The following is a 13,406-nucleotide window of genomic DNA, read 5'->3' on the forward strand; positions in this document are numbered from 1 at the left end:
GCACTTGGGTCAGAGCCCATCATCCTATTCATTAGGAATATGTACAGTAAGTCAGGTCAAAATAATCTGCTCATCTGCATGGCCTTATGGGGCTGATCTCCAGAGGTTCATTCCAATCCCAGCCATCCTGGGATTCTGTGTTGGATGGGTCAAATAAGGGATTTCTTGTCCCTCCATTTGAAAGTCACCTCTCAATATCTGATGGGCTTGGTGGTGTTCAAGAAAGGAGAGATGGCTCATGAATGTTTTTGTCTGCTCAGAAAAAAAAAAAAAAAAAAAAATTGGGAGTCCCTCTATGTCAAATACGACCAAATATTGGTCTTGGAATGAGTCACATTCCCCCACTTTCCTTTGGTGCTGGAACCGCTCAAGTGGTGCTGCCCAAACCCCTCAGTTCCTCAAAACCCACTCCCCACTTTAAAACAGATTATTTCTCCCCAGTCTTTAATCATTGGAAGTTTCATTATAATAACAACTTCAGGGTGCTTCCAATTAACTCAACAATAACTGTAGCTTGGGCTAATAAATGTTCAGCTGTGGGCCTGGGATTTATTAGCCCAGGAAAATGGTTATTGCCTCATAAACAGGAAGCACCTCCAGGTGATTTAATGACTCCTGTTCCTCTCACCCTTCATAAATTGGATCCAATAAACAGCTGAGATGAGAGAGATATTAAAAGTATAAACCCCCACAACAGCAAACTTTCCGCTGGCAATTACTTAATGATGAACCTGGGTTAATAACTCTTGGAGAAGTCAGTTAATGACATCACAGGACGACCTGAAGTTGTCACTCAAGGAATTCACACAATGTTGGATAATTTTTTTTTTTTTTTTTTTTTTTTTTTTTTTTTTTTGGTGAAGTGTTGAAAAAATAATTTGATGTTGTGCCTTTGCCATGAACAGGGTGTCCTGCATCCCTGTCCAAGGACTTCACCTGCAGACACGCAAAGGAGTTGGGGGTTGTTAATGAGGACAAAAACCTGCTCTTTTCATCAGGCAAAACTTGATGTGGAGGTTGTGGGCTCCTCATTTTCTATGTCATTTTCCAAATGCTGGGTGAGAGGTTACAAAAAAGAAAGGAATAAACCGAGTTTAGTGTGTTTTTTTCCAAATGTGTTCTGATAAACTTCTCCTCTTTGATCGTGCTTGAGAAGCAGCAGTTGGAGTGGGGAAATTTTGGCACAATCTCAGATTTGTGATTATTTCAGTGGGGTCCTGTTGTCACATACCTGCATTCCTTGTGTTCTCCTTGTCTGGGGCTTCCTGTTGCAAATTAGGACTTTGTAGCCTTGTAAATTTTATGCCAAGGAGCACCATGGTACTGAAATCCAACTTTTTGCATGGTTTAACCTTTCCTTGTGAGGAAGTTTAGGACTGTGAATCCCACAAATAACTCTATGCATAGTTCTGCACTGGGTTTCAACATTAACCTGCTCTTATTTCAGAATAATGAACATTTTTTACAATCTCATTTCAGAGTCTGAGTTTCCCTTCTCTGTTTTCCTGGCATTTTAAGACCGTGTTGTGCTGTATTGCAAACTCAGAACTGAAGGCCACTTTTGGAAGGCGTTTGGCCATCCACACTGTGGAAAAGTGTCTGAGATTTTCAGAAAATTCAGTTTTAAAATGGAATTTTGGATTCCGAGACATTTAGAAGCCTCTGTGAATTCCTCCCTAATAATTTCCATGCCTTGGCAAACCCAGACTTATTTCTGTCCATGAAGAATAAATGAAACATTTCAGAAAGTGCCATTAATATTGATGAGCTTTACATATGGCTAGTTAGTATTCAAAGTATTTCAATTTGTTAAACAGAGTTTCAGCCATTAATTATGTTCTGGCCATTCCATTTTCATCAAATTGAATAAATCAATGTGTTGGAACAGAATGACGTGTTTGGACCAAAAATATCTTTGCTGTTTCTAAGTGGAATCAGGACAAAAATGTCTTGCTCAGCATTTTTTCCTACATTTGCATGGCCTCTATTTCATTAATTTGTTTTGTTTTCCTGAGGTTATATACAGTTATCTGTCCAAGAGGGATATGCATGGGCTTTTTGTGTTGGGAGTATTATTCCTGCTTGCTTAAAGATGTGGAACCGAGGCAGAGAGGGGCTCAGGTTTACAGAAATATTTAACTTAGAGTCACCTGATGCCACCTCTGAGTAAATTAATACAACTTTCTATTTTAGCAATTAAAACATCTATAAATTAAGATTTTGATCAAAATCAATCAGTTTAGCTGGTTTTTAGCTGTTAATGAACTACTGGTGGAAGATCAGGTTAATACGGGCTGAAGTGAGGGGTGTTTAAGACATTGGAAGACAGAGATGTTCAGGCTCCTGGATCAGTTAAGCCCTTCTAGAATGGTTACCCTAAATTAGCATTTTATGATGACTATTGCAGCTGTGGAGAAAATGATCCTTTCATTTTTTCCTTTCCCTGAGCAGATGTCACTTTTGAGACTCAGGAAATTCCTGCAATGAGTCTCCTGTAGTTATAGCCAAAGTCCTTCTGAAGCGACAGCCCTGCTCTGCCACCGGCCTGGAGTTAAAATCCAGCTCCTTTCCATCCCACATCTCAGGGTTTGCCTTGTGGGCCCCAGGAATTGCTTCCTGGCTGGGGCAGAGGGAACGAGTCTCAGATTTCAGGCAGGTTTTTCTCCTCCCAGCTGAAAGGCACCATTGGAATCATTGGTGCTGGGAGCGCCAAGTCGCTCTGACATTAAAAAAGCAGTGTACAATTGAGTGCTGATTGCTGGAGAGCACAAATGGCCCAATAGAATGGGGTTTCCCTGCTCAGTTATTCCAATACTCTTCCATTGGCAGCTACAGAATATTTTTTAATTCCCACTCCCCTCAATTTCTGAGCTCTCTGTGTGAGTCTTTAGCCTGACACTGTAGTTGACAGCAGCTCAACAGAAGAAAAGGGGCTAGAAAAGGACTTTCATTGCTGTTCGGAAGGCAAAGACCTGGAAATAGCTGGAAATCCTTGCTTGGAGCAGGGGGGTGGATCTGATGGCTCTATGAAGTCCCTGCCAGCCTTAGATATTCTGTGACTCTATAAAATGGAAAATATGATGGTGGAAGCTCACAAAATTGTTTGAATTGGAAGAAGTAATTTTTTTATGTGTTTACAGTTAGTGAATTGTTCTACTGAAGGAGAAAAACTGGTAAGGTTTGTTGTCGACATCAGTAAAGCCATTTCCCCAGGATTTATGTAGGTTGCTTCTCTCAGACCAAAGCTAAGACAAGTACCAGGAGCCAGGTCCTTTAACCCAGCAAACAATTCAGATGGTTTTGTTTCACAAGTGGTGTCACCAGACTATGGGGTATGAGAATACACCCCAGTTTTTCCTGCTTTTATGTTTTTGGAATGGCTTGGAATGGGTTGCATTCCACAGACTTTGAGGAGTCCTTTTTTATTCTCCTTTCCTGCAGTCAAGTGCTCACACAACACCTGTGGTCAGGTAGCCAGGTCTGACTTGTTTTCCTCAGAGGAGCAGCTTATGGATTTGGAAAGCACAGATCTGAGATGGTTTTCTGCACTGTGTAGGTATCTCGGAGGCAAGAAGAAGATTTAAATCCCATAGAAAGGCTGTGGTTGTGTTTTGGCCCCTTAAATCTTACAGGTGAGGCTGTCAGTGGGTGCCAAGATGTGCCAGTTTTGGAGGCTTCTTTCTCTCCAAGATGCCATTTTCCATCCCAGCTCCTTTGTCTGTGAGGTTCAGGTTTTGGGGCTAAAATTACCATTCTTTGGGATGGCTTAAAACTTGATTTTTGTGCTGAGAAGAAGCTGCCCGCAGGCAGCAGGAGCAGGGGACATTGTTGGGCTGCAGTGACCCAGGGCTCAGTCCAGTGTCTAGTTGGTTTTGATGCCTAAAGAGTTCAGCTTTTATACATTTTTCATGTACTTGCAGCTTTGTAGGCTATCAATACGTGGTTCTAGAGCTCCTGGCATTTTTCCTACCCTTTCCCTTAGATTTTAGACTAATAAGTTAGCCTTCTAATACATTCCTGAAATACTATTTAGTCTTACTTTCAAGAAGAGAACCTACAAGAAGAAAATTTTGTTTTCTAACCAGAATCTAAGACACAACAAGAAATGAGGCAAAGAAGCCCTGGACCAACTCCAGTGGGGCAGTACCTGGGGGAAAACTACCTAATCAACTGCTCTTCTGATTGGACAATGTTTGTTGGATATGGGCATTTGTTAAACTTATAAAAATGTTAGAAATCCGATGCCGAGTGTGCCCATGACCACTGGGACACCTGGAAACTTCCAATTAAGGCCTGCATGTTATTTTACGATTTTAACACTTGTTGCAAGAGTTTTTCTCTTTAGATATTAGACAAGAGTTTAAACAGCACCAGATCTGGGCCATGTCACAACCGATTCTGTGAAAACTGAGAGTTTCCTATTCATTTCCACATGGATCTTACTTCCAGCTGAGGGGTTTGTTCCCAGTCAGGAGCTGAGTGGGCTCTGGAGACTTTTATCCAACCAGTCCTTCACATCCCAGCTCGTGCCTCCCCAAGCAGCTGCAATTCAGCTCAATTTCTCCTGACAATTAATGTGTTATTGCAACAGATGCCACGGAAAAAAACCAACATTTCAGGGGCTGGGAAGGAGCTGATGTGATGTTCTTCAGGGGGAAGTGGTGAAACCCAGGCCCCTCCTGGGCTCGTGCTCACAGGAACATTTATCTTCTTTAAGAGCCCTCATGAAGTCATGGGGGCTGAGAAGGACTGCATTTTATCACTATTAAATTTAAGCACTGTTGAGACAGTCTCAGCTAAATCTGAGCCTTCAGACAAAGCAGGATGCCTGTCCTGATCCATTTGGGGATGTACAGGAAATGTTTTTGAAGCAGAAGAAAAGGCTGTACAATCATGGGTATCCATAAAGCACGATAATCCCTGGGCTTTATTACCCAGTAACTTTGATGTAGCATTAAAACAAATTTGCATTTTAATACCTAATTCTCTGTCTTTCCTCTTCGGGGTAATCCTCTCCTTTTGAAGCATACTTTGGTTGCTTTAATAACACTCTTCTAATGAGAGATGGAATCAGTGTGTGACAGGAAAGTTTGTGCACCACAGAGATTTTGGGACGGGGGTGCTTTGAGAGAGGTGAGGTTTAACCATTGCATCCTGATTTTCAGTGCTCTGCTTCACCCAGGCACTCCCAAACAGAGGATTTTTCCTGAAGAATGTTAAACAGTTGTTGTGTGATCCCAGGGAAGTCCCTGGGCTGCTCAGCTGGGCTGTTGATGATGGAATATTTCCAGAAGAAAGGCACAGGGATTGTGATGCTCCAAGACATCACGGCTGAGCTGGGACCTCCCCTGCAGAGGCTTGACTTTCTCTGAGTGTGGCAATGTCAGGAGAGGAGGCAGATCCTTGGGTTGTCATCCTGTTTCTCCAGGAGTGGCCAGTTTGGGGCACAGCATAGTCACTGCTGCTCCCTGAGCCCCACAAAAACTTCAGCACATGGGAGGCAGAGCCTGGGGGAAGGAAATCAGGGCCATCCACCCTGTGCTGGCATGGGAAAGGCTGGGAAAGCTGGGAATGTTCAGCCTGGAGAAGAGAAGCTTTGGGGCAACCTAATTGCACCTTCGAGGACCTGAAGGAACTGACAGGAAAGATGGAGAGAGACCTGGGACAAGGGATGGAGGGACAGGACACAGGGAATGGCTTCCCACTGCCAGAGGGAAGGGACAGATGGGATACTGGGAAGGAATTCCTCCCTGGGAGGGTGGGGAGGCCCTGGCACAGGGTGCCCAGAGCAGCTGTAGCTGCCCCTGGATCCCTGGCACTGTCCAAGGCCAGGCTGGATGGAGCTTGGAGCACCCTGGGACAGTGGGAGGTGTCCCTGCCCATGGCAGGGGTGGAACTGGATGAGATTTAAAATCCCTTCCAACCCAAACCATTCCATGATTCTGTGATCTGATGAACTTCTGATCTTAAGATGATGGCCCTGCTGAGCTGGGGAGCTCCTGACCACCTTCAGTGCTGGATTTGTGAGCACTTTTCCCTCCCTGCTGTCATTGGGAAAGGGATCCTGAGGGGCTCCATTGCGTGTTCCAATCCAGGGCTGAATTCATGGTGTGATTTGCACCATAAACACTCTCAAGAAACTTTAGATTTTTGTGCTTTGAATCCAGCCATGAACTTGCAAAGGTCCTTCAGATCTCAACTTCTACTTTCACAGAGGAAAACACAAAACTATTTTGAATCATGTGAACACCCTGAGGTTGCCAAGCTCCTGCAGAAGCTTCCCAAGCAGAATCCTGCCCAGACAGCTGTCGGATCTTCACAACAGAAGACTTCCCACATCCTGGCACTTTTATTTTAACTTAGGAGCTGGAGCTGGGAGAAACTCAGCTGTCATCCTGGTGCAATAGTAAGGAGAAAGGGAAATTATTAACCTCTCCATTTCCTAGCAGAGAAGCCCTAGGGACACTTGGGATCATCCAGGACTCATAGGCTTCCTTCACCCCCACGGCTTAGGCAGGCAGGGAACAGAAAGGCCATGAGGAGTTTTTCAGTGAAATGTTATTATTTGTGTGCTGCTTCAGTATCTCAGTATCATTTAGTCCAGGAATGGCTTTCATTCTTTATATTCCACAGAAATTTGATGTTTTCTTTAATAACTCGGCTGAGAAAACCTCTGGTAGCTGAAGATTTTTTTTAGGGGCTTGTTTTAATTAAGATTAAATGCATTAAAATAATCCGGAAAGAAATAAAGCAATTTCTGGGTACTTTACCATTATTATCAAGAACTTTTTTCTTCCTCCCTTCTTCATGTACACCATTAATTAGCCATCAAATGGTTAATTAAGGGATAACATCATCCCCTTCCTAAAGCCCTAGGAGGGTACTCACTGCTCCTGGAAAGAGGATAAACCATTACTGGGAATTTGTCAAGGTCTTTCATACAAGCACAAGCAATTAACATTAATTGTTTAAGATCATTCTCGCTCCAGCTCACTCTGGTATTATTTTTCACTAATGAAAGTAGATAGTTAATTAGTTCTTTCTGAGTAAATGTTTTAGACAGATATCCTTTGTCTCAAATGAGGGTGGGCATGTGGGGACAGGACACGCATCAAACCTCAAAAAAGTTACGTTACACAGTATTTATGAACTTGGGGTTTGGTTTGGGGTCTTTTTTTTGGTCTAAAAAGCCTTTATTTTAAATTTCTGTAAATTTTTCCTTTAACTTAGCTTATTTTGATCATTTGGGGGTAACTGATTGGTGTTTTGTGGCTCAGGTTTTATAAGGATAGAAACCTTTGAGCAGAAATAATTTCAAATTATCCAACAGAGAAGCAGAAGCTGTTGATATTTGTGACATCCAAGGACAGCAGGGCTGTGCCTTTGCCCTGGCTTTGGCTGCCAGTTCGTGCCCCCCATCCCACAGCTCTGACCTCTGGTAGTGACCCACACTTTGTTTCCACCTTGTCTGAAAATGAAAATAATCTTTTTGTGAGGCAGAAGTTCTGTTTCGGGACTCAGAGGTGTGCCATCACTTTGGGTGAGCCTGATGTGCTGTGATTAGCTTTATCATTTTTAGATGCTCCCTCGCTCCTCATGTGTGTGCTGACATGGAATTGGATATTCATCATCCATAAATAAAACTAAATGGAACTGAGTGGAAGCTGCTTCTCCAAGGTGTTGAGTCTTCAGGCTGAGGCACAAAGAGCAGCTTTTTTATAATGCAGGTCACAATAGAAGCTCTTAATTTTCCATCTGAGACGCTCAGCTGTGTCCTGCTGTCTTACTCATTAATGTAATAAATTAACTCCAGCTATAAATAAATCCCAAAGTTTAGCTCCTAATGAGGTCGTGGAGATGGAAACAAAGAGATGGATGAGTCAGTGGGGCTGGGGGCACTGTGCAGTCACAGAAACATCAGGAGTAAGAAACATCTTCTGCCTCTGATCATCAAGGACTGTAACTGTCTGCTCCAATCTACTCACAGGGGGGCAGCTGTTAGGTACCTGATTGGTGTTAAAATTCCAGAGATTGCCCAAAAAGGGAGAGAAAAAACGGGTGTGAGAGTCCCCCATGGTTGTGCTTGAGAGATGCCTGCAGAAGAAACAATTTTTGGATGTTACTGTCTTGCTTTAACAATGAACCCACCCACCCCGAACAGAGGTTCCTCCTAAAAATCACACCCTGGAGAGTATTTGAAACCACTCTGGGAAGACAAAGCAGCCCATGGAAGATAAAGTTTGTGCTGAGTCAGTTCTCCGTGGTGGGAAACTCCCCCTATTAGTCCCTTTATGTTCCTGAAGGCAGGAAGGTTTTATTTTTAAGGACAATTCCAGCCCCCATCCCTCCACCCCCAAATGAAACAAACCCTCTTCCCATTAAATTGTCTCCAACACGACTCTACCAGAACCAGCAGAGGCTTTAGCAGGGCCTGGTCTCTTCCCTGCAGCCAAACATCTGCACATCCAACATCTGTACTGGGTAGAATTAGGGTGGGACAGGGCAGTGGCTTCTTCCCAGCAGCTGCCAGTGAGGCCTCACCGGGCTCAGCCCATCCTGGCACAGGGAAAAGGGTCGGTATTGTACAAATCCTATTAAAAACCAGATGGAGAAAGGGAAGCTCTGCTCCCTGCTCACTCCCAAGGACATGTCATGGATCTCAGCTGGTTGGAACTGGACACGGATCACCTGTTCTGTGCTCAGTGCCAGGGACCAGAGCTGAGAGCCGAGCCAGGGATGCAGGGGGAAGTGCACAGGGAAGAGCTGGGCACATTAAGGGCAATGGGGTCAGCTTGACCAGGCCACTGAGGTGGCCCAGGGGTGCAGAGGGCAGGGGCAGAGAGTGGAAAAAGCCATGAAAACATTCCCAGTGATACCAGCTTCATGTTTGTCTTAGAGTGGCTGAAAATGGAGATTTCAGGCTGAACCTCCAGTCAAGTTGAGGGCACAAGGGTTTGGCGCAGCCTTGTCAGTGACTTTTTGGGGGATTTAGGCTAAGAAGAATTCAGGAGAAGTTAATTAATCCATGAGTAGGAATGTGGTGGTCTGAGGCTTTCATTTTGCTGGAGGCTGCCGTGAATTTCCTGCTGGATGAGGGGACCAGGGACAAGAACAGGATGCTGCAAAGTCCAGTGAAAAAAACCCCTCCCTCACCACTGGGATCATGGCAGTGCCTCGGTCCCTTTCTCTCTTTGTGTTCGTGATCCAGCTCTGCCCAGTGGAACACAGGGATCAATTCCGCTATTCCTTTGCACTCCAATTATTCTTCCTCATTTTCCTATGTGAGCACAGGAATGTTTGCAAAACAGAAATTACTTCCCTCCTCATGGAGTGCTTTTAAACCCAGAGAGGGGAGTTACAGAGCACAGAATCTACCCCCTTTTTTAGCACATGAAATTTAACAATCTCATCAAGCGCTGACTTGGTTTGTTTCCAGGAAGTTTTAAGGAACCATTTCTGCAGTTTAGAGATCACGTGCATGCTAAAGGTTATTGAACTGAAGTTTGGACTTGTGATATAAATTCTGCACTAAAATTAATGTGTGGCTGAGATTCAGGCTCAGATTGGGTATTTGAAAATGTATTTTGTGGCGCTCAGGTTTTGGGAAATGTGAGAGGGTTTTTTTTCTATTTCTCCAGCCAGTCCCCTGGGTGAGTTGTTTTGATGAAACTTGGGCAGAGCTATAAAACTTGCAGAGATCCCATCCTTGATTATTTTTTTTTTTATCGTGGGGCCTTGTCAGAATAGAGCAGAACTTGTAGACAAATCAAATATGAAAAAGAGATTTTTATTTTTTAACTGTAAAGCTGAAAACATCAAAGAGTTGTTCTGGTAGGCAGAAAGTAAGCAAAATGTTGTAAGTTTTGCTTTTATTTTGAGACCTGAAGGTAAAAATGCCTTGGGTTTTTTCAGCCTGGAGGAGAGAAGCTTCAGGGTGACCAAACTGTGACCTTCAAGTGCCTGAAGGGGACAAGAGAGATGGAGAGAGGCTACAAGGGATGGAGGGACAGGACGGGGGGAATGGTGTCAAACTGACAGAAGGCAGGGATAGGTGGGGTATTGGGAAGGAATTCCTCCCTGGGAGGGTGGGGAGGGGCTGGGATGGAATTCCCAGAGCAGCTGTGGCTGCCCCTGGGTCCCTGGAAGTGCCCAAACCAGGTTGTATGGGGCTTGGAGCAGCCTGGCACAGTGGGAGGTGTCCACACCCAGAGCAGGGGGTGGAATTAAATGACCTTTATGGTTCCTTCCAAACCAAACCATTCCATGATTTTATGATTCCCCGTGGGTCTTGACAAGAATTTGAGAAATGGCCCATTTCCAATGGCTGTGGTTTCCTTGCACATCCAATTTTTGAGAACTTTGGTTTCTAAAATTAAATTACTTAAGCACTGTGGCTTCAATGTAATGATCAAATGTGGCTTTCATCCCTTAATTCTCCTTTGTTCACTAGGGGACACAAGTCTGAGGGCTCTGGCCAATGTCCCCTGACCCCTGTTCCCATTCCCCTCCTCAGGACCAGGACAGAGATCACACACCAAAGGAATTGTGTTGGGGAGTGAATGGAGCACCACAAGCAAAGCCCTGTGGCCTCTCAGCTGCTGAGTGCTGTGGGTGCACACGGATCTAGATGTCACATTAATTATCTGCAATTTAATTAGCTGTAATTGAAATGACCTAAAATTTCTTATTGCTTGTCTGGAGTGTACCAACAGATGCCTTTGCTTGTCCAATCCTGACTTCCTCCCCTTTGGAAGGTGCTGGGGCTAAAATGAGGTCTATGGGAATGGCAGGGAATTAGGAGGCATTTCCACATCCCTTTCAATTTATGGAGAACATGAGACCCTTTGCCTTGGAGGACATCAGAGCAGAGCTGGTTCTGCTCCTCCTCTTCAGTGATGCATTTAATGAGTGCTGATAAATGGGGTGACCTGTGGGGAATCACTACTAATGAAAAATAGGAACTACTTGGTACAATAATAATATATTAAAAAAGAACTACATAGTAACTAATAATAATTATATTAGTGAAAAAGAGCCTTCAGCTGTGCCCTACAGTTGCAAACCAGATGAGTTTTCCACCTGCTTCCTCCACTTGGTGACAAAATGGTTCATTTATTCTCCATGAAGAATAATAAACTTTCCTAGCAGGTATATTATTTATTTATTTATTCCTAATAATACAACCTTCCTATGGCTTCTGTGTAGTTACATAGCCGGAATAATACACAAAATTCAGGTGTGTATGTGCGGGGGGGATTGGCCTTTGGAATTGTCCATCCAACCAAGGCAAAACATCTTTTCCCTCCCCAGATTTAGGAAGTGTTCAAACACAGTTAAGGAGCTGATTTTCTCCATTGCTTTGCCCCATCATTCTTCCTGCCTGGTGGTGATAAATTATGCAAGAGCCACTCACAGCATCTGAGCCTCTCTCCTGCTTAATTTGCTCCGAGGAAACTGTGGCAGTAACACCTCGAGCACTGCTGGGAGCAGGGCTGCAATGTGAGAGATTTGTTAATAGAGTTCCACTGACAACATCTTCCATGATAGAATTGATTGGAAAAGGACCAATGTTCCCAGTGTGGTCCAGCAGGTAAACATGCAATAAATTAAAGAGTAAAACGAGGGGAATGGTTGCCTGAAGGATAATAAACGCAGGTGATGTACAAAGCACTCGAACCCAAGGGCTGCTGCAGCTGGAACTGTTCAAAAGGCACTTACCAAATTACAGAACCTCAACAGGATTTGGCTGCGTGAGGCAGGAGAGCTCTGGGGAAAACCCAGGTGCGGCAGCTGCTTTGTTTCAGCAGGTACTGCTCACTTTCTAAACAGGTCTTTAATCAGGGCCCCAGGAGGGGCTGGAAAGGAAGGGAAGCTGAGGCCTGCTCCTGCCTGGTGGTTTTGTAGGAGTAGCTGGAGAGTTTCTGCTGCCCATCAGGCTGAAGGAAATGTGTATTCACATTTCTTAAAGAATAATATTTATTTAATAATTCAGTAAGTGAGTTCTCCATCCTGTGCCCTTGGAGATGTTGGTGCCTGGGGGTCTTTGGTTTCCTCCTTGAGAGCAGCCTGGCAAGTGCTGTAGGTCTGAAAATTCTGTTTGGGATGGGAGAAGGCTCTTGGAAGTCTGGAAGAGCCTGGGTGATGTTAGAAAATGAACATTCTGGGCCTTCTTTGATGCAGCCATGATGGGACCCATTGCTTGTTGAGGAACTGCTGCAATGAAAGTGCCTGACACTGGTGACCTGCAATGTGAGGCTGCCCCTGGATTTTGGTGCTGTAAACAACAATATCTCAAGATCCTTTTGATCCTCCCTTGTTGTGCATAAAGATTACAGGAAACGCCTTTTAAAAGAGCAGGAATGTTCCAGGACTGCTCCTGATTTATCTCCGCCGTATTTTACGTCACTTTTTGCAATACTAAAAAGATGAGAGGACTTTTAATGTATCCATAACAGTATCAGAACAGATGAGAATAAAATCAGATTCTTCAGATCAGAAGGTTTATATCCTGATTCAGCCTTTTGGCTGCCAGGCAGACACCCAGGATTGCTCCCTGTGTTCCTATGGATGTTTTAGGATCACAGATAATGTCCTACTGGCCAGGAGCTCAGTTAGCCGGGACATCTGCCATCCTGCTTTTCTGTCAATATCTCCTTTTAAACTGTTGGGAAATGTGGATCCTCACTGAGAATATTCCCATCAGTCAATGGATGAGGAATGTAACCCTTCCCTCCCTCCTCAGCAGAATTTCAGGAGCATTTCTGGAACTGTTTTGCAATATTTTGCTGTGCAGAAGTGCTGCTGTCTTTCTATTTCTGAGTGTAACCCAACCCTTCTCCACTTCCACCCAGCAAATCCCTGTCACTTGGTAAAATCTGCTTATGATAAATGGTGCTAATAAATTTTTTTGCCACCCAGACTGATTTGCGGTGGTGCTGGGCTTGGAGGTCAGACAGGGCTGCTATTTCAAGAACCTGTGGTGTGCTGAGTTAAAACTCCAATTCCTTCCCTCCATGAGATGGAAACTGTTTTTTAACCAACATTTCTCCCAGCCCCATAGGGGGACCTCGTGCTCTGTTTTCCCTTGGTTTGCATCTGAGAAGTGAAGGATGCTGCACTCAAACAGACACTGATTATACACACTCCCTCCTTCCATCTCATATGCTTTATGTAAACTTGTGCACTATTCAGTCCTTTTTCCAAATGGGTGAATTCCTGTGGAGATGCGGAGTTACAGGATGGACTCAGGCCTGATTCTGCAGCCCCCTCCATGGGGGAAGTGTTTGCAGGGGAGGAGAGAAGCCATGAGATCTCCTGGGAATCGATTGCAGCAGTGGCATCAATCCAATAATGCTGCAGGAGGCAGAGCCCTCCAGCAGACCGCAGCTCAGTACAGAGGGAATAGA

The sequence above is a fragment of the Corvus cornix genome, chromosome 22 (assembly GCF_000738735.6).
Source record: "Corvus cornix cornix isolate S_Up_H32 chromosome 22, ASM73873v5, whole genome shotgun sequence".
Taxonomy (NCBI): Eukaryota; Metazoa; Chordata; class Aves; order Passeriformes; family Corvidae; genus Corvus; species Corvus cornix.